The sequence below is a fragment of the Lissotriton vulgaris genome, chromosome 12, assembly GCF_964263255.1.
Source record: "Lissotriton vulgaris chromosome 12, aLisVul1.2, whole genome shotgun sequence".
Classification (NCBI taxonomy): Eukaryota; Metazoa; Chordata; class Amphibia; order Caudata; family Salamandridae; genus Lissotriton; species Lissotriton vulgaris.
Window position 1 is genome coordinate 485,006,734 of NC_141700.1, and position 23,813 is coordinate 485,030,546.

The window sequence follows — 23,813 nt, forward strand, 5'->3', positions numbered from 1 at the left end:
GTGCGGGAACACTGGTAGGAGCTTGTACCTGGGTTGCCATCGTAAGAAGGTGAGGGGGTCTCATTGTGTGGATTTGCTTGGAGGGAGCCACACGGAAGTATTACTTTAGAATCCCAATATAAGGCTTTACTCCTGTGGAGTGCAGCATGGTAGAGTTTACTCCGGGGGTAAACAGAGGAGAATTACTCTTGAGGGTGGGGGAGAGTCGACCTCATGGTATGGCTTCACTCTAACGGATAAGGTTTTACGTTTGGGGGGGGTCCATGGTGATGTGAGGCTTGCCACGGGAGGTGTTCCTTTGGGGGCCCACCGTGTCACCTTGTGGCTGATGGTCTTGTGGTAGGGATTAATACTCATAAATCAGGGCGCAGTGGGTGTCCTCGCAGTCTGATAAATAAGTGGACCACAAGGAAGGGCAACCCACGTTTTTCTAGAGAAAGTATCCCAGCAAGAGAACCCCAAACTGAAGACACGCCAAATGTCACCCTAGAAAACCCCCCAAAGAATGCCTCAAATGGAGGGGACGTAACAAAACCCTAGACAGGGAGGAAGTCAGAGAGAGTCAGGCAGAGAGGCGACCAAGAGAGTGCCTTAGAGAGATGGCCACAGTGAACAAGGGTCAGTGAAGCGGCGTGCCTACCTGTAGATGTTTTCTCCCATCTCGTGGCTGCAGTGATGAGTGGGGGGGGGGGTTTGGGGGGCTCCTGCCATGGGTGTACCAACCCTGCAAAAAAAAGGCTTGTTAAAATTGCGAGCAGATACCCCACCCCTGGCCAGAGGGCATGAACATCACTTATTGTCAACATTCTTTCCAGGTCCGTCCTGGTGTTTTGTCTTCGCTGGGCGTCAGCTCGACAAGCTGGCAAGGGTCTTGGACTCACCTATCAAGTTGCCTCAATGGACGCGGAGCTTGCCACCTGTCCTCGTGGTGGACCTCGCTTATTTCCCTGTTAAATCTGGCTTGTCTAGAGTTTTAGCTGGAAAAGAACCCACAAGAAGGTGTGGAGTCACCTTTAACCTACCACCTACCCACGGGGTCCAAGACGTTACTGCAGCAGGAAACTCAAGGGCCACCAGGGGCGGGACAGAGGAGGGCAGATGGGGAAGAAAGAGAGAGAAAAAGTTGACGAAGGCGTAGTGGTGGAGGGGGCGGCAGCACTTGGGCAGAACAGGAAGTAAACAGCGAGAGAAGATAGCAAGAAGCAATGAAGAGAGATAATGAAGAGCAGCAGAACGCTAACTACAAGAAGTCTTTCTGCAAACCCGAGGTGAGGAGGCGGGGGCAGGTCAGAAGGGCGAGGCAATGGGTCATGGGCAGAGATGTCTTGTGAAGGCCGGGTGGCGCAACATGAAACAGAAAAGGACTAAATGGGTCGATTTAAAGGAGGTAGATAGGACGCGAGCCCAGAGAAGAAACCCTCTCCTGGCATGTGAGGCTTCAAACCCTTCTCGAGCCGAGGCACCGACGTCCTTCCCAAACACCCAGCACTGACAAGACAACTTCATCAAGGGTCTATCCCGTCCATCAGCCAGGCTCACGGCTGCAGTGCAGAAAGCACGAGCGGCCCTGGAGAGCGCGAGACACAGGAGGGCCGAGAGGGGTCAAAGGGACATCACTGCGGAAGTTGCATCTTATCTCAGGAGGCGAGGGACTGAGCGTGACTCTTGCGTCTGAGAGTCGGACACCAACAGCAGCTGATACATTGGGAGAGAAGACTTGCGGCAATCGCGGCACCGGTGCTTTACGTTTAACCATGTTAAAGTAAAGCGCGGGTGCCGCGATTGCACAAAAGTAGAGATATAAAAAAACAACATGTATTTCTTTACTTTTTCTAGAATCACGGCACCTGCGCTTTACTTTTAACATGGTTAAAGTAAAATGCGGGTGCCGCGATTGAGCACTGTTGAGCAAAAGTAAACAAAGCTGGCCACCGCGGCCTGCTATTGTCAGCTGTGCACGTCGTGCGCGCTCGCGCACGTAACAGACAGCTGGTGGTCTGCAGTAGCCTCTGGTGGCACTTTTAAAAGCCACTCACTAAATGTCTCGCCAGGGCAGCGCATGCGCTGGCTCTTGCGAGACCTAAAACACGTCCATGTTTTAACTGTCTTGAACTAATTTTATATTTTTTGAAGGGGTGTGTATTTCCTGTAGTAGGACCACCAAGGGTCAATGAGTCAATGACCATGATTCAATAGCTTGTGCTTTTCTAGCATTTTTTTAACCCATTGACATTAAGGAAAAAATCTTCAATCGATCAGTCATGGGGATTCCTTTGTTAATTTTGCGATGGCTGCCTCTTTTGATTTAGTCATATTGTTGTCACACAATTATAAAACAAATACAATGGTAGCAAAATGCTTCCCATTTTTTTACACACTTGCATAAGTAATTTTGATTCTTTGTACACAAGGGGGCCCATTAGAATGTCTGGTGGATCGCCACCGCCTGCATGGCGGTGGCGATCCACCCGACATTCTCGCCCGCCCGCTTTCCCTTTCCCCCTGCCTCATTACTATGGCGGGGGGGACCCTGGTGGACGGAAAGACCATCCGCCGGTTTTCTGCCCGGTCGATGAGTCGACTGGGCAGAAAAGGTTTTAATATGGTGGCGGTATCTGTTAGACACTGCCATCCATATCAGGATGCATGCAGGGATTTGCCTTTCACGAAAAGGCATGCAGTATTTTACATTGGGGGCCCGTATCGGGCCTCCAGGGATTCTGGGGGGCGGGGGTGCATTCTTCTGGTACCCCCCTGCATTTGCATGCACAACATGGCAGACAACGCATGGTGCCTGCCACGTTGTGCATGCAAATGCACAACATGCATATTTGGCATTGCGGCGGGTGGTGCTGAAAGCACCGCCTGTCCCAATTTTGAAAATGCAGGATGCGCCCGCCAGTGTGGTGGGCGCATCCTAATTATCCCCACAGGACCTTCGCACTTATGGCAGACCGTCCATTTGTACGTCGGGATGGTGGGCGGACAAAGTTCGCCCACCATCCTGATGATGCCCAAGGAGTCTTAGACATAATAGACATTGCCATAAAACACAGTGCCTGTATCCTCCAGTCCCAAAGGGAGTCTATAAAGTACTTGGAATGCTGGAAATTGAAAAATGGCTTTGGTGCCTACTACACATTAGGATTATAAAGTGCTTGAAATTATGAAATGGCATAGGTGCATGTTTCAAAGCAAACTTCGCAATTTCCTTTTTGTACTCTGTGCTTTTTATGCCTCCTTTCTTAATTTTTCAACAACACCCCCCATCCCTCTATCTACCCTTGTGTTGTAGCAGGTAACCCAACCAAATACCTGCTCTAATCCCCCACCCGCCGCTTCAAGGCTTCTGGCACCATAGCAGGGTGCCGCAGCTCTCTGGATCCTGCAGATGGCAGAGCCCTGTGCTCCCTTCACGCCGTGTGCCGATCTTCTTAGTCTTAAGCAATCATTCTATATCATCTTGACTCATGTCTAGAGTTTACCTCTCTTCCTCATGATCTGGTGCCAGCAGTCAGTTCCATTAATCAACGTACTTTTGAGGCTATACAAAACAATTTGTGAATCCTGATCTTATCAAACACATTAACTTGCCCTCTAGAAAGTACCCTCGGTTTTAATATTTGAACCAAGCTGCTCTGAGCCACCGTGGCTTGAAATTGTGATATCATATTCTTTATAATTTATTTTGATTTAAAAAAAAATCACAAAAGTCAGCACAATATATATAAAAATACAGAATACAGAATCAAGGGAATAATCATCCAACATTACATTGCACTATTCCAATACACATGACTGTGATAGAGATCTCATAATACAACATTAAAACTATAAAAATTATAAAATTAGGATAAAAAACCTTCCTTTTCAGTAGACCAGATGCAGTTCATAATTAGAAATACATCAAAAAGTTAAAAAGAGCAATATAAATATATATACGGTGTGGGGAGACACATAATAAAAATTACAGGCGCTTTCCTTCAGCCCATCGAGTAACCCACGCGTGGCCCAGAAACTTGGCTACAGCAACCACATAGGGGCCATCCACAGCAGATTTAAATAATCTATATGCCTCGCTGTGATCCCTGGTTCCAATCGCGGTGCAAACGGGTTTGAGCCAGTATCGCCTCGAGTTGTAATAAGCTGGGCATGCGAAAAAGATGTGGGCCACCGATTCAACCCTGTCTGGGCAGAATGGGCATTTATTATTGCTGTCTAAAGACCCAAACCACTTGGAACTAAAGGCCTTGGTTATTATGTTCTTGGAGTCCTCTCGTTTACGAGCAGTCTCAACAGTCATATCAGAAATTAAGCAAAATGAGAATTAATTTTGTACAGAGAAGGCTTTTTATTTGATTGTTTTGGCAAAATGTAATCCCTTAACTTTATAATCAGCAAAATTAATCAATATTGTGCGTCGATATTTGTCTTTTTTTTTTATTTTTTTTAAATATTTTTATTGTTGCAGGAAACGATAAGAAGCCAAACATAATACAAAGGTACAATTTCCAATATCTTTAGAAAGCATAAAATTACATTGATTGTGATTAAAGGGTGCGAATAATGGAGAACAAAGAAAAGAAGAAGAAGAAGAAAAGAAATACAAAAAAAAAAGAAAAAATATACAACCTCTAGACGACCGTAATAATAAAGAGTAGAAAAGTGCGCGATGAATTCATATAGGAAAAGGGAACTATTTCACAAAAGCAAGTAGTAGTAAATTGTTTATCGCCCACATACATCTTCAACATACCCCATTTTTTATACTACAAAAAATTGTTTCCAAATCTTTTCCTTTCTAGCAAGAGTTTTTGGTCCTCTATATTTAGCGAGTGTAAGTTCCATAGTTCTGATTTCTATAACCAATGCTACCCACTCAGCTACAGTTGGGGTGTTCTTAGAGATCCAAGCTCTTGCTATTATTAATCTTGCACAAGCTAACAGGATTGTTATAAGATCTTGGTTGGGACAATTAGTCTCATAGATATCAAGTAAGACCAACTGAGGGGATAAATCCGGTAACTTAATCTGGCTATCCTGGAGATGTTTTATTATTCCAGTCCAGTAACTAGAATATGCAGGGCAGGAGTAGAGCATATGTTCTATATCAGCAGCATAGGTGTTGCACTTCACACATTTCGTTTTATCAGATATTTGGTTCCCTTGAGCCCAAGCAGAAATTCTCTGCGGTGTGTAGTATAGTTCGGTGGTAGTCCTATACGATTGCAATCTTAAGCTAGAGGAGTGCACAACATCACTTAGGTGCGTTAAAGCTTTTCTAATCTGCTCTGAGTTTATGTCCCGGTTTAAACGGCGAGACCACTTAGTTGCAATTTTAGTAGTATTTTCGCATTTGTCTTTAGTTAAAAGTTGGTATCCCAACTTTATGAGTGATTTGGTTTTATCGGAATATATACCCTCTATAATTTCGGACTGAGTGGCTGCTGTTATTTTCATTTTATTGATAAAAAAGTTTCTCAGCTGGCGATATCTATAATGCATATCGTTCGTTACGCCGTTTAGTGTTTTCAGGGTTTCAAAGTCTAACATACCATTATTTCCATATATATCACCTAATGTGTTAATACCACAATTAATCCAACGACACCCAGTCCCATCCGAGAAGGTACTCGGAAGACCCGGATTATCCCATAGCCTAAGTTCAGTATTGTAAAATGAAGTCTGACTGATGTGCATGATTTTCTTTCAAATGCTTATGGCATGTTTAGCAGTCTTAAATTTAACCCGCTTGTAATAGTTTGGGTCATGTGTGCGGAGCAGAAATTGGTTTGAGTCAGTACCCAACAAGTATTGATAAAAAAATAGGCAAGACTCTTTCTTTAATAAGCTCCGTATTCGAAAAAAAAAGGTTGCCAAAAAATATAAATTAAAGTCCGGAAAAGCAAGTCCCCCTTTTGATATTGGTAATGTCAAAAATTTTATGGCCCTGCGTGCCTTTTTGTATCCCCAAATAAAACTGCTACAAACGGCGTCTAGTTTTTTAAAGAAATGTTGGTTCGGTTGTAATGGTATAGCTCTAAACAGATAGAGTAGCTTGGGAAGTATTTTCATTTTGATCAAATTTAATCGGCCTAATAGACTAAGAGGGATTTTGTGCCATTTTTTAAGAGTTGTGGTGGTTTCGTTTAGAAAAGTATCATAATTTGTTTCCAAGATTTTCCCTACTTTAGCCATTAGTTTAATACCTAAATAGGTAGCTTCTCTGCAAGTATCATAGATATTTGTCACGATGTAGAATTTGTTAGGGGGTCCTTTGGGCACGCCCTAGAGTCAGATTTTGCGAATAATTTGAATTTACGTGAGTCAGAATTAAGGATTCAGTGTAAGAGATGGAGCCTACATTACCTCCTCGTTAGTCTTCCTCGCCCCCTGAGTTACAAAGTGAGCTTTAGCTCCACAACAGAACCCTCCAAAGCAAAAAGAAACCACCTCCCACCCCCTCCCAACATGGCCGACCAGTCCCACCTGACCTCTATAAGAGGCGGGCCGGCCCAACCAATCAGCCTGTTTTTTTTGTTCTGCACGATTCTCTCCAGAGCACTGTTCAGGTAAGATGGGCCGGCGTGAGCTGGCCCTTGGGGTTTAGGGTGGAGGACCTGCTCTAGCGGTCTCGAGTGCCTTATGCCTAAAAATCCCCCCCCCCCTCTTCCTTCCCCCGGTCCTGTGGGGCCGGTTAGGTACTGCTATAGCATGCCAGTGGTTTACAGGGGGGGGGGGGGGCGGCGGGGGATATGGGGTGTTTGGACATCCCTGTGTATCCCCAGGTCGTTACTAATGGGCCCTGGCCAATAAGTGGGCTTTGGGTCCGGCGCTGGGGGTTCTCCGGTGTGTACTGGGGCTCCGGTTGCTTTCTGGGCATGTGTCCCTGGGTGATTCCAGGTTTTCCCTTGCTGTACGACCGCCCCCTGAGGGCATATTGGGTCCCAAGTGGTTTGCTTGTGGACTTATGGAGTTATACGCCCGTTTACTGGTGGGGATTCATTTCACATGCCTTGGCCCAAAGGGCGCCTCAGTGAGCACTACGTGCTATGTGACCTAGCTTCCTGAGGGCTTCACTGTGTATAAAAATGTACAGTCACCTGCACTCCCTTGACTACTGCCGGGAAGTGAAGCTACTTCGCTTCGAACGTGCCCCTCACACTGACGCTGGGTTTCGTTAACACACGTATGCTGGCTTAGCCCTGCAAAGGGGGAGAGGCAGTCGATACAATGTCTGCGTGATTGGGTTCACTTTCACCATTCGGTGTGTGTCGTATGTTTGCCTGCCTTGTTTTCTGCCATTTTCCGAGACACGCGTGGCAGATGCGACGCATTCACTCTGCCACGGGGCTGCATCCCCGTGTCAGCGGCGCGCTTCCTGGCCTTGCGCTGCGCCTAGCCGGGGTAGTGAGCCTCGGCGTGGGTCTGAGGCGCCAGACTCGGGAGGGCTTGAACTTCTGTGATGCTGAGCCTTCTGGTCTCCTCATACAGAATTGCGTATTACGTTGGCTCTCACACTATGGAACTTCGGTTTTACGAAGCCTTGCAGCACCTACCTTGTCGGTCGGCGGGTCCTCGGGGCTCGGCTGGTCGGGTACGGGTGTTTGGTCTGCAGCCTCGGTTCGACGGCGCTGGTCGCTTCCGCCTCCTGACGGGGTTTTCGTCCTGGGTCCCGCGGCTGGTTGCAGCGCGGGGATTGGCTTCGGGTGTCTCCCGCCTCTTGGGGGCGGGGCGTCGCTCGGACAGGTGCGGCCTCTGTCTCGACCAGGGCTGCTGGTTCGCCTGCAGGCGGCAGGCGCGGCGGCACGCGGAGCGGGGCTGACGCCCTGAGGAGGGTCCGAGGCGCTAGAACGCGCAGGTGAGGCTTTTGCCGTTGGTGGGCCTGCCCCCACGAAGGGTCCGTCCCTGCAGGGGCGGTGATGTGTGTTTGCTGGCGGTTCCACCGGATCCGCAGTCTGCCGTACTAGGGCGGCTCTGCTGAGGCATGGCGGGGGGTCAGTCATCCGGGGGGCCCGTGTTTCCCCCGTGGACGGTACCTGTTGCGTCACACTACAGGAGGCCGTAATCTACCTCTTTATGTCCTGGCCTCTCTTCCGTCACCGGCGACGGAGCCTCCCCTTCCGGAGGGGCTCGCTGCGGCTGCTTTTTTTGGTCCGTGGACTTGTGCCTTCGGCGCGGACAGCCCTCACAGGCCGGGGTTCGAATCCGGCCTGGGCTGTAGTAACGGTCCCCCGCCACGGGCTTCTGTGCACGGATGGCGTGTTTTTGTCGCATACACGGCCCCCACGAGGCTTAGGAAGCCTTGCCGTCCGCCTGAGGGGCGTCTCTCTGGGGGTGCCTGAGGGTACCCCTGCGGCATTGGGCCGTTCCGCCCTGTAGGCGCCTGGTCGCGTTCGCTCTCAGTGAATGTGCTGGGTCGGGCCTGGTTGGTCCACGGATGGGCGGCCTGGGCATGCCGGGTGTTGTGGGCTTTGGGCATTCGTTCCGGCGCCTTGAGACCCTTGGGGGTGTTGTGCGCTTTTCTTGGGTCGCTTACGCGACAGACGTTTTAGCATGGCCCCTGTGCGGGTGGTCGCGCGCCAGGTTGTGGACAGCGGACCCTGAGGCAGAGGTCTTGCCCGGGATCCCCGCCTAGCCGGGTCTGGGGCTCAAATATTCCACCGACCGGTTTATCCTCGCCTCGGTGCCTATTCCTGACTTGGAGTCCCACTCTGCGACTCGGGGCAATTGCTTGCTTATTCGCCTGGAGGGCCCCCACATCGCTAAGGCTGCCTGTCCTCCACATTGTGGGTGCCCGAGAGTGGAGGCCCCTCAGGGAGTGCCTGGGGGGTTCCACAGCGACGGTGTCCGGTCTTGCGGTTTTCCGCGGGATCCTCCTCCTCGGAAAGTTAGTGGTGCTCGCTTCGGCTGCTCATATTATAAAGATGGACGTATTGCGTTCCTTATGCATTCTCCTTACCTTGTCTCGCCTGTGGTTCTTTTCTGGGCCCATGGGTGGGGACTGGGCTCCTGCCCCGCCTGGTGGAGCTTCTTCGCCGGGTAGGGGGCCTGGGTGTTCCCTGGGTGAACGTTTGGTCCTTCTCGGCCTCGTCGTTTGCGTGGGTGAGAACGTCTTGTCAGCGGTGTCTCTCCCCCGTCGACTCCCTGCACGATGTGTGGTGGGCCCTTCGGCCCCCGTCTCGGGCTTGTCCTCCTGCGGGGGCGTGTACCTGGTCCCGGTTCTTCCCTCTGGCTCTTTCGGCGGGGTTTGGCCGGGGCGTTTGGGGGTCGTTGGGATCTCCTGCTGTCTCGCAGCTCCTCGTGCTTCGGGGGTTGCTGGCAGTCCTCCTGGCCGGCCGCCTTGGCACCTGTGCTTCGTTGTCCCCATGTATTGGCCGTGCTCGCATCGGCCACTCATGTACAGATGTTGGAACACTTCGGAGGAGATTGGCGTGGCCCCTGCGCAAGGTTGTCTCGCTTATTCGTGAGGCGTTCCGTAAAACGGGTCAGTCGCCCTGGGTGGGTCGGTGTCACCGGTCCTGTCCCTTCGGGCCACCCTTCCCCCGGGGTCCGGCTCTGTGGCGGCGGCTCGACTGTGTCGGAATTCCCTTCGTTGCCTTGTCTCGCCCTGACCCCGGTGGTGTTTCGGCGCCTGGTGCCTCGGCTCGGTCTGCCTCCGGTGGATAGGTTCTGGGAGGGGGACTCGGCCCTCCTGCCCGGGTTCTGCTCCTCCTTCCGGGTCCTTATTGCCCGGTCTTTCACGTGGCCTTTCGGTCTGATGTCCGCGTTTCCCCCGTGCCCTCTGATTTCGCGGGTCCTCGGCTGGATTCGCTTGGGCAGGGCCGGGGTGCTCCTGGGTGCTCGACCCGGCTGCGCATGGACTTGTTTTGGGGTGATGTGCCTGGCACCCGCGCGTGGTTGCCACGCATGTCCGGGGGCATTCCTGTTTTTGGCTCCCGGCGGGGTCCTCCGCCCCGGGTTCCCTCTCCTTGGGCCGAGTTGGCGATTCGAGCCACTTGGCCGTTCCCGGATCTTCCCGTACAGTGATTGGGTCCCCTGCTCTCGGCGCCGGTGTTGGGCCGGCTCTTGTCGGCTGGCCTGCCTCCTTGTGCAGGCCTGGTTCTGGAGCGGAGGAGGCTGCCTGGTCGGGGGTTGTGGCTTTGCTGCTGGGTTCCCGTGGTTGTTCCAGTGCTCGCTCCGGCGGCACGTATACATGATTTGGAATGATACAGAGAGGATTGCCGCGGCTCCGGCGCAAGGAGGTCCCGCAATATCGTGGAGCGTTCCATGTTAGTGGAGCTGTGTGGCTCAGGGGTTGGAGGCGACTGTCCTGGTAGCTGAGATTGGTCCTGGACCTGGGTTCAGTTCCCCGCCTCGGTGGGTCTTGGGCTTACATACTCCCATGGACTCGAGCATTCTCATGCCGGTGCCTACTCGTCTCGCGTGTTCACACTCTACAACTCTGGGCGGATGCTTGCTTAATCTCCACTTGGGCCCCTTGCGGCGGGATGCCTGACTCTCACCTTGTATCCTGCTGGGGTTATCTCACAGGGGAATACCAGGGCGGGTTCCCAAGGCACGCACCTTGTTGCCTTTGGGTGATGCGTGCGCTGTGCGCATCGCAATACACTTGCATACTCCCTCTCTCGTTCTACGAGCTCTTCGGGGTCCGCCCTTTTGGGCCTCGGCCCTCGTTGGCTCTGCGGTTTCTCGCCTGTCAGGTGTCCCTGGTGACGATGGTGTCTGCTGGGCGGATGGGCGGATGGGGGTGCGGGGGTCGTTCCTCCGCTCCCCGCCCTTCTTGCGGGTTTTGCCGGACGGGGTTGTTCCTCCGGCATGTCCCCCGTGTCCTTCCCGGGGTCCCTTCCCTGGGGCCTCGGACTCAGGTGGTATCTTTACCGCTTTTTTCCGGCCAACGTGGTCCCTCCCTTGTCCGGGCTGGTTGTTCGGCGTGCTGTTTTGGCTTCTCTTAGCCGCACGTTTTATTCCTTTCCCGGTGGGATGACCTGTGTTATGCCTTTTGGGCCCGGTTCGTTCGGGCCGCTAGCCCTCGTTCCTCCTTGGCTCGCGGGCTTACACAGGCTGGCAACCCTCCCTACGCTTCGCTGGGTTCGGTGGATCCGGCGGGGGCCCAGGGTCGGTCCGCGAGGTGTGGCTCTGTTCCCTGGGCCCCCTTAGTGGGTGTCTCCTCTGTGGTGTTTTTATCTGTCTTCGGCGTGGTTGTCCCCCGCCTGGTACCTGGGTCTCTAGCAGTCCCGGGGGGACTTCGCTGGGGCCGTTCTGAGTACTGGAGCTGCGACTCCTGGTTGGCCTCCTTTTCCTGGAGGTCTTGATTTCAGGTTTCCTGTGGTCCCTGTTTTCTTTTCGGTTGTTTTACATCAACTTTGGGTTGGTTTCTCTGCATCACCGTGTGGTGTTGTTGTTCTGGTGGTCAATGAAGCCTTGTTGGCTTGGGTATTGGCTCACTTTGTAACTCAGGGGGCGAGGAAGACTAACGAGGAGGTAATGCCCCGGTTACTTACCGGTAATCTTCATTACTCCGAGTATAGTCTTCCTCGCCACATGAGTTCCCTCCCCCCCTCCCTGTCTGGCTATCGGCTTCATTGTTTGCTTGGTAGATCAGGCTGATTGGTTGGGCCGGCCCGCCTCTTATAGAGGTCAGGTGGGACTGGTCGGCCATGTTGGGAGGGGGTGGGAGGTGGTTTCTTTTTGCTTTGGAGGGTTCTGTTGTGGAGCTAAAGCTCACTTTGTAACTCATGTGGCGAGGAAGACTATACTCGGAGTAATGAAGATTACCGGTAAGTAACCGGGGCATTATCCTCTATCTTCTCGGAACTGCTGTGATCCGTAAATTGAAATTGGAGTAACTGGAATGGTTTTCAATCTGTTCTTGGTTGTCATGAGGTGCTGTAATTTCTTTCTTCAATAGTGCTGTTTGCTGACTGGTTGCATAAAGTGTGTCTTCGCAGCTTAAGATCCATTGTTCTATTTCCTCAATCTTCTCAGCTAATTGTTCCGTTTAGGTCTCTATTCTAACTAAGTGGCCTTTAATATTATTTGCCATATTGGACTATGGTTGATTCACTGATTTAATTTTACCCAAGATTTCATCTAATAATAGCATTATTTCCCTAGACCTGCTTCCTTTTCTGAAGCATAGGAAGATTGAATTGAAGACGTTTAATCATTCAGAGAGCTCGCAACGCTCGCCCAGCTGTTGCCTCCACATTGTTTGTTGCCTATTCCGTAGGTTGATTTCAAACTTAGCTTCTATTGGAACAACGGAAAATCCTCAGTTATCTTGTTTGCAGCTACATCTAGAGGGAATATCTATCTGTATATTGTTCCATATTTGTAGTGGACAAAGATTCCTTTGACATAGTGGCCTCTTGCTGACAGAGGGGGCTTAACCTGTTTGATGGAACGGACCCAGGAAGCTTCCCATTTTCTGTAACTAATTCAGTATCACTTTGGAGGGTATCAGTCACCGCAGCCACTTTGGCCACCTCGACGACAATGAACAAGGTTTCCCGTGGCGTAGCTTGAAAAGACAGAATGAGCTGTCTGAAGTCCCCCTTTAGAATCCTTCTTTTGTCTGTAGGGCTGGTGATTGTGTGGCCATAACTGCATTCTTTTTTGGTTAAACAATTTTTGTTAAGAAGAAGAAAAGAAAAAGAAAAACATAACGCAATGTCAAAACAATAAGCGGGTCTAGAGTATTGCTTGTACACAGTGCATTGAAGACACTTTCTAAAGAGTGCAATACACACCCCTCCGTTTAAACATGGCGAGAATGTCCATTACATCCACCAAGCTGCCGAAGGCGCGCCAAAGGAAAGCCCGTCTGCGCCCGTCCGCGCCAAGTACGCGACAGGCGCAGGAAAGACTGGACATTCACATCCTACTCCAATGTATCAGGCAAGCGAACTCCGAAATCTTAACACTGCAAGCAGTTGTCCTTGTAGTATTGATATGGATAAGATAAGGGGGCAATTTTCATGTAGGCTTTGTAGCTGGACCTCTCCCTGGTCCCCAGTCGAGACAATAGTTTCTCTAACTAACACTGTCGTTGATATTCTAAATTTTAAAGGCGGGTTGATTAACGCCCGTTCCATGTGTGGCCATAGCCAAGACATTAAAGACCTAATCCTCGATTTAGACTTGAATTGCCTTTTCATAACTGAAACATGGTTAACTGACAGCAGTAACCCAGATCTAGCAATAGCCCTTCCAACCGGTTACACCATCTTCAGGCAGGATAGATTGAAGGGGAGAGGAGGAGGAGTGGCTGTGGTGCTGAGAAACCACATGAAGTGCCACACTTTCAATTTAGGTCCCCTCAGAGGAGTAGAAGGACTGGTTTTTTCTATTAAGTTAAATGAGAACTCCTCCTTCTCAGGAGGCTTAATTTACCGCCGCCCAGGCAGTGCAACTATGCTCTTAGAATCGCTTATTGACTCTTTAGGGCACCTCCTTCTTCGTTACCCTCATTTTACATTACTGGGAGATTTTAATCTGCAGCTGGAATCCAAATCGGATATGCAGGCACTTAATTTTCATCAGACCTTGGAGATTTTTAACTTACAGCAAAGGGTAACACAGCCCACACATCAAGCAGGACATACCCTGGATGGGGTATGCTCTAATTTTCCCTTTCTGGAAATCCAGACACCTGTCCCACAAATTTGGACAGACCATAGTCTGATTCCTTTTTGCATCAGAGCATCACGCCCTCAGAACTCAGTAAAGTTTAGTCAACATTCAGAGAACTATGTTAACTGGACAATGGTCGAGGATAGCTTCAAGCTCAAACCCATCATTCAGACACAGATCCCCAGCCTGTCCGGAGACGTTGAACAAGACTCTAAATGCTTTCACAATTGAATGCAGCAAGAGATTAAAGAACGTGCCCTACCTAAACGCCCCCGGGGAAGGGAGAAAAGAGGGAAGATAAATGCCCCCTGGTTCACACCAGAACTAGCCAAATCCCACCTACTATGTAAGAAAAGTGAACGCAACTGGCGCAAAATTTATGATCCTGCAGATAGAAGCCTTTATATCCAGCAGAGGAAATTATATCTTTGCAGTATTAAAATCGCCAAGAAAGAATATTTCATTAACGCCATCAAAGAAGCAAAACAAAAACATAAAACGTTGTTCTCCATTGTTAAGACTTTCACACATCCAAGAGCCTTACAGCCAGAAATCCCACCATCCCCAGAACTCTGCAACCAAATTGTGGACTTCTTTGAGAAAAAAATTGACTTAATACAAAAGGACTTTCCGGCCCCTCAAGTCTTTCAGTTATCCGGCCCCCGGATTATGGAGAAAACATGACTGGCAGTCTTAGAACCTTCACACGCTGGTGGGGAAGTGTGGCTCAATGATTAGAGTGGCAGACCCTGATGCAGAGGTCTAGCCTGGGACCAGGGTTCAATTCCCCGCCTCGGTGGGCCTTGGGCTAAAAATTCCACGGACCTGATAATTCTCGCCTCGGTGCCTATTCCAATCATGGAGTCCCACTCTGCAACTCTGGGCAATAGCTTGCTTAATCTCCACAACGGCCCCCACAACGCTAAGGATGCCTGGCCTCCACGTTGGGGGTGCCCAGGAGTGGACGCCTCACCAGGAAAGCCAGGATGGGTTCCACTGCGGTATTCGTACAAGCGCCTTGAGACCCTTGCGGGTGAGTAGTGCGCTATACAAGTATCAATTTACATTTACACCGGTCACACTATCCCAAACTCGTGAAGTAATTCTGGCGTGCAAATCGGGCGCCCCTTCTGATTCCTGCCCCCCACGAATTCTCCATCAGTTAATTGATGTGGTTAATCCCATCATAAATGGGATTGTAAACGCTTCTCGCAATACAGGCGTAGTTCCAGGAGAATAGAAACAAGCAGTCGTGAAACCTCTCATGAAAAAACTCAATAAACCCACCACAGACCTCGCCAACTTACGTCCAATCTCAATCCTCCCAGTTCTGGGTAAGATTACCGAACAGATGGTCTACAAAGAGCTAAACAGCCATGTAGAAACATATTATGTCCTTCATCCCCAACAATCGGGTTTCCGTTCACATCATTCTGCGGAAACGGCTCCGATCGAACTTACCAATTCTATAAAACTACTGCTGGATCAAGGAAAGAACGCCGTTCTGATTTTATTAGACCTCACAGCAGCGTTCGCCACCATCTCCCACTCAATACTGATAGGTAGACCAAGAGACATTGGAATTTCAGATGTAGTACTGGCGTGGATAATCCCGTTTTTGACAGATAGATCGCAAACCATTGCATTGGGTCCTTTCCTTTCCAAAGAAAAAAAGGTGTTGTCTGGAGTTCCTCAGGGCTCCATTTTGAGCCCATTATTATTTAATATCTATATGGTTCCTCTCATTTCCTTGATTCAGTCATACGGCATACTTGTGACATCGTATGCCGATGATACTCAACTCATTGTACCCCTTGACAAGAACTCCACCAATGCCGAAAAAAACCTTAAGAACTGCCTTAAGGATGTCTTTCTTTGGATGGAAAAACCATCTTAAATGCAATGCCAATAAGACAGAGATTCTTCCTTTGGGGAAACAATCCTCAATTCTGTCCTAGCAAATGGTGGCCGGAGGATTCCCCTGCTCTCCCACAGGCTGTGGTGTCAGCGAGAAATCTGGGTGTCTTATTTGACACTGAGCTATCATTTGATCAGCATGCGAGGAATGTGGCAGGAAGTTGCTTTAGCATCATAAAATCTCTAAAGAAGTTTTTTGACTTCCTGCCCACTGACTCAAGAAAGGCGGTGACAGTGGCTTTAATCCTCGCCCGCCTTGATTATTGTAATGGCCTGATGGCAGGTGTTAAAAAAACGACACTGAAAAAACTCCAGAGCGTGCAACATGCAGCAGCCAGACTCGTATTAAAATTACCGAGGTAATCTTCAGCGTCGGCTGCTTTGAAGACCCTTCACTGGCTACCTCTGCATAAGAGGATACTGTTTAAAATCCTGATCATCGCCTTTCGTGCATTTAACAGCACAGACCCGAAGTATCTCATCAGGCAATACCCCCACTATAACCCTACCAGGACGTTACGATCTTCAGGTGACAACCTGATAGAGCTGGCCAAATTTAATTATAAAACCAAGGGGGGTAAGACCTTAACCTTCCTGTCCTCCAAAGCCTGGAATACAATGCCCAAGAACCTCAGATTTCTGATTCAGGAAAGCCAGTTTAGGAAGCAACTCAAAACCTGGATCTCCAACCTTCCAGATGACTATGTAATGGCTGCTATCTAGTTTTTGTACTTGTAATTGTTTGCACACTGTCTCGTCAGTGCCAGGATGCTCCTTTCGGAGCGATAGTTGCGCTTTACGAATACACAATACAAATACATACAAATTACACAAACAATAAAATGTACACACTTGATATGCATAGCAGTTGACTCTTAGTAATCGAGCAATCACCCTATTCAATACTGGGTGTGGGCACATGGTCGAGCTCAGGGACGTCCAGTAATGCATGTAGTTCACGCTGCAATTCAACTGTAGGAGATACACAGGTAGTGCCCCTATATTTATTCCACCTCCCCCATTTATGGTCCCTTTTCCTAGGGCACCCCCTATGTTTGAATACGTCCTTCTCAGCAACCATTGCTCTTTCCATGTCCACTGCACAGTCCCGCCTGGTTGAGGCCACCCCCACTCCCCACTTTTGTGTAATGTTACGTTTGGCGATAGCTCACCCTAGTGAGGCCCATGTTTTCTCCATTTGTGTTAATTTTGTGGCAGCCCATACATTTAGAAGACACAGCTGGGGAGAGGCCGTCAGAGTCTTGCCATCCGCTCTTTCCATCTGTTCAGTAAGCCTGTCCCAGTATTGTTGCACTATTGGGTAATCCCATTAGATATGAAAAAAGGTTCACTGCCGGAGACACAGGGGGTCCGCCCGCCTACCCAATTTGGCCAGAATCTTAGCATCCAAGTATACACAGTGGAGAATCTTCAATTGGACCAGGTGCAATCTCATGAGGATAGTCACTAGTAGGGGAGAAGCCAGGGAGTCACGCCAATCCTCCTCATCAAACTCCCCTATGTCTGCCTCCCAGTGTTGCCGCAGGCGCAGCATGGGGTCCGGGCGATTGTTTAGTAGCTTTTTGTATGTGAAAGATATGGCCTTTTTAGGCATAAGGTCTAGTATCAACCTGCCCTCCAGCGGAGAGGACTCAGGCAGAGGGACATCCTTGGTTAAAGCCGCTGTGACTGCATGGCTAATCTGTAAATACCTGAATGTCTCGGTGTGAGCTAATTGACATTTGGTCTGTAGGTCAGCAAAAGTGGCCAGCTTTCCCTTCACCCACATGTACCCCACTGTTGAGATGCCTTTCATGTCCCACTTGTCAAACCAGGGGCATTTACTAAGTTGACCCAGTATGTCTGGTTCCCAAAGCGGTGTAGCTTTCGTAAGTTTATTATGCCAGCCCCATTTCTTATTTATTCCATACCAGATCTCCATGTGCAGGCAGTGGGACCTGTGAGGTTAAGCTTACGGGGATTTGAGTAAAGTGCCCTATTGTAGTCCCCCTCCCCAAGAGCCAACGATCCGTGCGAAAATTGGTGTTGTCGTATTCCCCATGTACCCATTTGTTAATGGCAACCAACTGGGACGCCTGATAATAAAGCTGCATGTCAGGTAATACAATATGCCCATCATACCATCCCATAGTCAGTTTTTCCATGGCTATGCGTGGGGCCCGACCATCCTACAGCAGCTCACGCACCACGCTGTAAAAACTGGCAAAATAAGTGTCAGGAATCGGATTGGGGTGTTCTGCAATGCATATAGGAAATGCTGCAGTGCCAACATCTTGAACTGTGCCACGCTTTCCAGGAGAGTAAGAGGGAGGAATCGCCAATGCTTAACATCGGAGCAGTGTCAGGGTTTCCAGCAAGTTTGTTTAGAAGAATAAGGTCGGGTTTGGCGTAATAAAGATACCAAGGTATTTGAAACCCTGGGCTTCTACTGGTATGTCATAGCTCCTAGGATTGTATGGAGGTGCACCCCACAGCACATAAAGTTGGGACTTAGTCCAATTAATTGCATACCCCGAGTGGGCTCCAAAAATATGAAAAACTTAGAGGACCTGTGAGAGGGACCGCGAGGGCGAGGCCAAATATAGGAGAATGCCATCTGTGTACAGTGAAATACGGTCTTCGTGATCCTCTGCCCATCTCAGCCCTTTGATCCCAGGGTCCTCCCTGACCCAAAAAGCTAAGGGCTCCAGCACCAGGGCAAAGAGCAGGGGTGATAAGGGACCCCTGTCTAGTGCGTCTCTGCAGCGGGAATTGCCAAGAGACGTGATTATGTACGGTCACATGAGCGTTCGGTTGGGCATAAAGCAGTTGAATCCACTTGATAAATTTGGGCCCAAATCCCATCCTTGTCAGTACAGCAAAAAGAAATTCCCACGACCCCATGCAGTCTCCTCAAATTCAAGGCTGTGTTCCTCCCTGGCATAAACCCAGACTGATCTGGGTGCACCAGCTCGGTGATGTAAGGAATGAGCCTGCTGGCCAATAGTTTAGCTAAGATTTTTGCCTCCACCGCGATAAGTGATATGGGACGATAGGTCCCACAATCACCCGAGGGTTTGCCTAGCTTGTGAATGACCACAATGGAGGCCATCCAGACATCAACCGGCAGAACCCAGACTTCAAAACTTTCAGTGTACATTTGCAATAGGTGGGCTGAGAGTTTGGAAGACACTGGCTTGAAGAATTCTATTGAGAGCCCGTTGGGTCCCATGGCTTTGCCGGACAGCACATCTTAAATTGCTTTCTGGATTTCGGCCTCCGTGATGTCGCTCTCCTGAGTGTCCCTGTCCTTTACAGACAGACAGGCAACTTTAATGGTTGACAGAAGGTCTGCCGCCATGGAGGACTGGGATGTCTCGGAGGACGTGTATACCAATGAGAAGTGAGAAGCAAATGTTTCAGCAATTTGCTGGGGATCAGTGATCGTGTCTCCATTGGCTCCACGTATTGAGGGAAGCCACCTAGATAACTGTTCTTTTTTCTCCAGCCAAGCCAAAAGCTTACCCGTCCTTTCACCATGTTCATATATCTTATGGCGAGTGGCGGTATATCTTGCTTTAGCGGCTTCCGTCAAAAGTTGGTCATAGTCAAGGCGCACCATTGCTAGCGAATGTTGTGCATCAGAGGTGCAAGTCAGGGCTCTTTCCTTGGTCAGGATCTCCTCCTGAAGCTCCGTAATGCGCTTGGTAATTTCCCTTTTATGGCCGATCATCAGCGCCAGGGCTCTGCCCTTTATGACGGCACCGAACGCCCATCACAACATACAGGCTGTGGTAACCAATCCGACATTCTCCTTAAAATAACAGTCAGCTTCTGTGAGTAATGTTTCCCTAATGTGTGGCATCTTAAGGGCCATGGGGTTTATCTTGAGAGTAGTGTGACGTTTGGGCAGTCCGAGGGTGAGCGTCGCTAAGACTGGGGAATGGTCAAAGATTCCTCATGAGCAGCATCTATATTCAGTGAAGACCTGTATATCCTGGGCATGCCTGGACATGTGGTCAATGCGTGATTGACTGTTGTGAGCCACAGAGTGAAATGTAAACTGAGTGGTGGCGGGATTAAGCCATCTCCAGATATCCACCAAGTCCACAGCGGACAGGAACTCAGTCAGTTGAGACCCCCAAAGGGGTCCCTGTGAGGCAGGAGGCGATCCCTGCAGCCGTCCACAGTCTGGCGAAAGTCCCCCCCAGCACCAGTAGCCCTAGGGGCAAATCGAGCAAGAAAGTTCCAAGATCGCGCAGTGTAGAACGCTGCAGCCCAGGGGGACGTAAATAGATATGACGTTGAGAGTCTGCCCCTCCCAGGTGCCATAGAGCGCCACATATCTGCCCTGGTCATCCAACCAAGCCCAGCGTATTATAAATGAACAACCCCTACATAGAAGCACACAAGCCCCACGTGAACCAGAAGTGAACCCTGAGTGAGCGACCAACCGATATCCCCATCTATTCAATGCCCCATACGAGTTGCCTTCTAACAATATCCGACACCTTGCGCTTCAGGTACTGGAGAACTATGCCTAAAAAGAACACATTTTCCCTTAGTCCACTATACAGTAAATTGTCATGCAATCATAAACCTAACCACTTTAGGCCAAAATACGTAAAAACACTTTATTATTACAAAACTATAGTAGTCGAGCTCATTATACAACACATTTTTTCATCATGAAATACATTCATATTCATGTGTCAATTTCCAGATTGTGCCTCAAGCAAAGCGCAATCTGGAAATTGACACATGAATAGTGAAATACTGATGTTTGCAATGTATTAACACATGTTTCAAAGAAAAAAAGAACAGATGTGCATTTGTGATTTGACAATTAGTTTAGGTCTTACATTTTGTGTTGTCTTGTGTCTATTGATTATAATTGATTATTCGTGGTATCAGGAATTTGTATGAACTTTATTAACGGATTCTGATTTTTATATTGCACTGTTAGTTTTTATCTGTAAAATGTATTTCATGATGAAAAAATGTATTGTATAATGAGCTCGACTACTATAGTGTTGTAATAATAAAGTGTTTTTACGTATTTTGTCCTAAAGTGGTTAGGTTTATGATTGCATGACAATTTGATGTATAGTGGACACACAAGGACACAGACACAACCACACACAACCACACACACAAACACCCAACCAGACAACCACACACACAACCACACACCACACCCAACCACACACACAAACAACCACACGCACAACCACACAAACACACAAGCACACACACAGCCACACACACAAACACACACACACATACACAACTACACACACACACAACCACACACATACAACCACACACAACTACACACATACAACCACACACAACCACACTCACACACAACCTCACACACAACCACACACACCCACACACACAACCACACACACACACCCTCACACACACACACACAACCACATACACAACCACACACACACAACCACACACACAACCACACACCCACATACACAACCACACACACAACCACACACAAAACCACACACACAACCACACACACACAACCACACACGCAACCACACACACAACTACACCCACAATAGCACACAACCACACACATAACAACACACCACACCCAACCACACACACAACCACACACACATAAACACAAACACAACCACACACACACAACCACACACAAACAACCACACACACAACCACACACACACAACCACACACACAAACACACACAACCATACACAACTACACACACACACACACACACAACCACACACATACAACCACACACACAGCCACACACACAACCGTACTCACACACAACCACACACACAAACCCACACACACACAACACCCAAACACAACCACACACACAACCACACCCTCAGCCACACAACCACACACACAAACAACCACACACAAGCACACATACAAGCACACACACACACAACCACACACACAAACACCCAACCACACAATCACAAACACACACAACCACACACACAACCACACCCAACCACACACACACACAACCACACACAACCACACACACACACAACCACACACAACCACACACAACCAGAACCAAACACACAACCACAACCACACACAACCACACACACAACCACACAGAAATCCAAACACACAACCACACACACAACCACACACACAAACACACACAACCATACACAACTACACACACATGCACACACAACTACACACATACAACCACACACAACCACACACACAACCACACACACACAACCACACACACAACCACACACAACCACACACACAAACACACAACCACAACCACGCACACAACTAGACACACACAACCACACACGCATAACCACACACACATTCAGACACATAAACACACACAACCACACACAACCACACACAACTACACACACACACAACCACACACATACAACTACAGACCCAACCACACACATACAACCACACACACAACCACACACACAACCATACACACAACCACACCCACACACACACACAATCACACACACACATCCACACAGACACAACCACACACAACCACACAACAACACACAACCTCACACACAACACATAACCACACACACAACCTCACACAGAACCACACATACACACACAACCACACACACAAACACACACAACCACACAAACACACAACCACACACATACAACCACACACCCATCCACACACATACAACAACACACACAACCACACATACAACCACACACAACCACACACACAACCACACCCACACATACACACAACCACACACACAAACACACACACAAACACATACACACACAACGACACACACAACCACACACACAACCACACACACACCACACACAACCACACACACAACCACACCCACAACTACAAGTACACACAGAACCACACACACAACCACACAGACACAACCACACACAACCACACGACACACAACCGCAACCACACACAACCACACACACACAACCACACACACAACAACACACCCAACCACACCATCAGTGCACACTTTCACCAGACACAGACACCACCGGCCGCCAGTGCACACTTTCACCGGGCACAAACACCACCAGCCGTCAGTGCACGCTTCCACCAGGCACACAACACCTGATGGCAGTGCACGCTTTCACCAGGCACACACACACCACCATCCGTCAGTGCACGCTTTCACCAGGCACACCACCAGCCATCAGTGCAAGCTTTCAACAGGCACACACACACCACCAGCCGTCAGTGCACACTTTCACCAGACACACACCACCAGCCATCAGTGCACACATCAATTGATAACGCATCCACAATTAACTATTGTAGCAATCGCAGTATGGTGCACTTTACTTTTAAACATATTCATCTAAAGCGCAGCATGCCACCATTGCTACAAAAATAAATACACATTTTTTTGGCCTACAATTTATAGACTTTTATTTCAATTGGTGTTGCAATATTTAGCAATGCCAATAGCTCACACTTAATTAATGTGAGACCTATTGCATTGCAAATGCTTGTTTAATAGTGCACTTATGGAGCGAACAATAGTGGAGAAATCAGGAATGAACTTGGAATAGTATTCACAAAGTCCTAATCAATACTTAACACCACACTTATCAGATGGAGCAGGAGCATTGGTGATGGCTTCTAATAAACCAGCCTTGGAACTCACACCTATGTGGGAGACAATATGCCCAAGGTATTCCACCTTATCACAAGCAAACTCAAATTTTTCAGATTTCAGAGCTGCACTATTCTCCTTGAATAAGGATAAAACCTTATGAAGAACAATATCATGAGCTTTGGTGTCCTTTCCAAACACTAGAACATCATCTTGAAAAACCAAGACGGACTCTAAGTCTCGAAGAATGTTGCTCATAACATTTTGGAAAATAGAGGCAGCAGTAGCTAGTCCAAAAGGCATTCTGCGACAATGAAAGGTGCCTAAGGGGGATATCAAAAGCTGTGAGGTATCTTGATTCAGAGTGGGGCTCCACCTGATGCTACGCACTTGCCAGATCAAGCTTGGAGAAATACTTATCTCCCTAGGTGGCAGGAAACAAATCATAAATGTTAGGTAGGGGATGCGAATCGACCCATTTTTCCTTAATGAGGGATCTCAAGTCAACACAGACCCTGAGTTGACCATTCTTCTTGCGGGCCACCACCAAGGGAGAAAGCCACAAGGAGGACTCGGCAGGTTCCATGACACCTTTGGCACACAATTCCTTTAGCTCCTTCTCCA

General features: G+C 49.0%; 1 protein-coding gene and 2 non-coding genes across 3 annotated transcripts in view; all 3 read left to right on the forward strand.

Moving 5' to 3' along the window:
* FA2H (fatty acid 2-hydroxylase) overlaps positions 1-23,813 on the forward strand; it is an 824,473-nt gene that overhangs the window by 244,197 nt on the left and 556,463 nt on the right. The window lies entirely within an intron of this gene.
* On the forward strand, positions 9,380-9,486 carry LOC147676811 (U6 spliceosomal RNA). Its single transcript, XR_015303237.1, has one exon. It is a non-coding gene; the product is annotated as a U6 spliceosomal RNA (small nuclear RNA).
* LOC147676812 (U6 spliceosomal RNA) lies at positions 10,171-10,277 on the forward strand. The gene has a single exon (XR_015303216.1). It is a non-coding gene; the product is annotated as a U6 spliceosomal RNA (small nuclear RNA).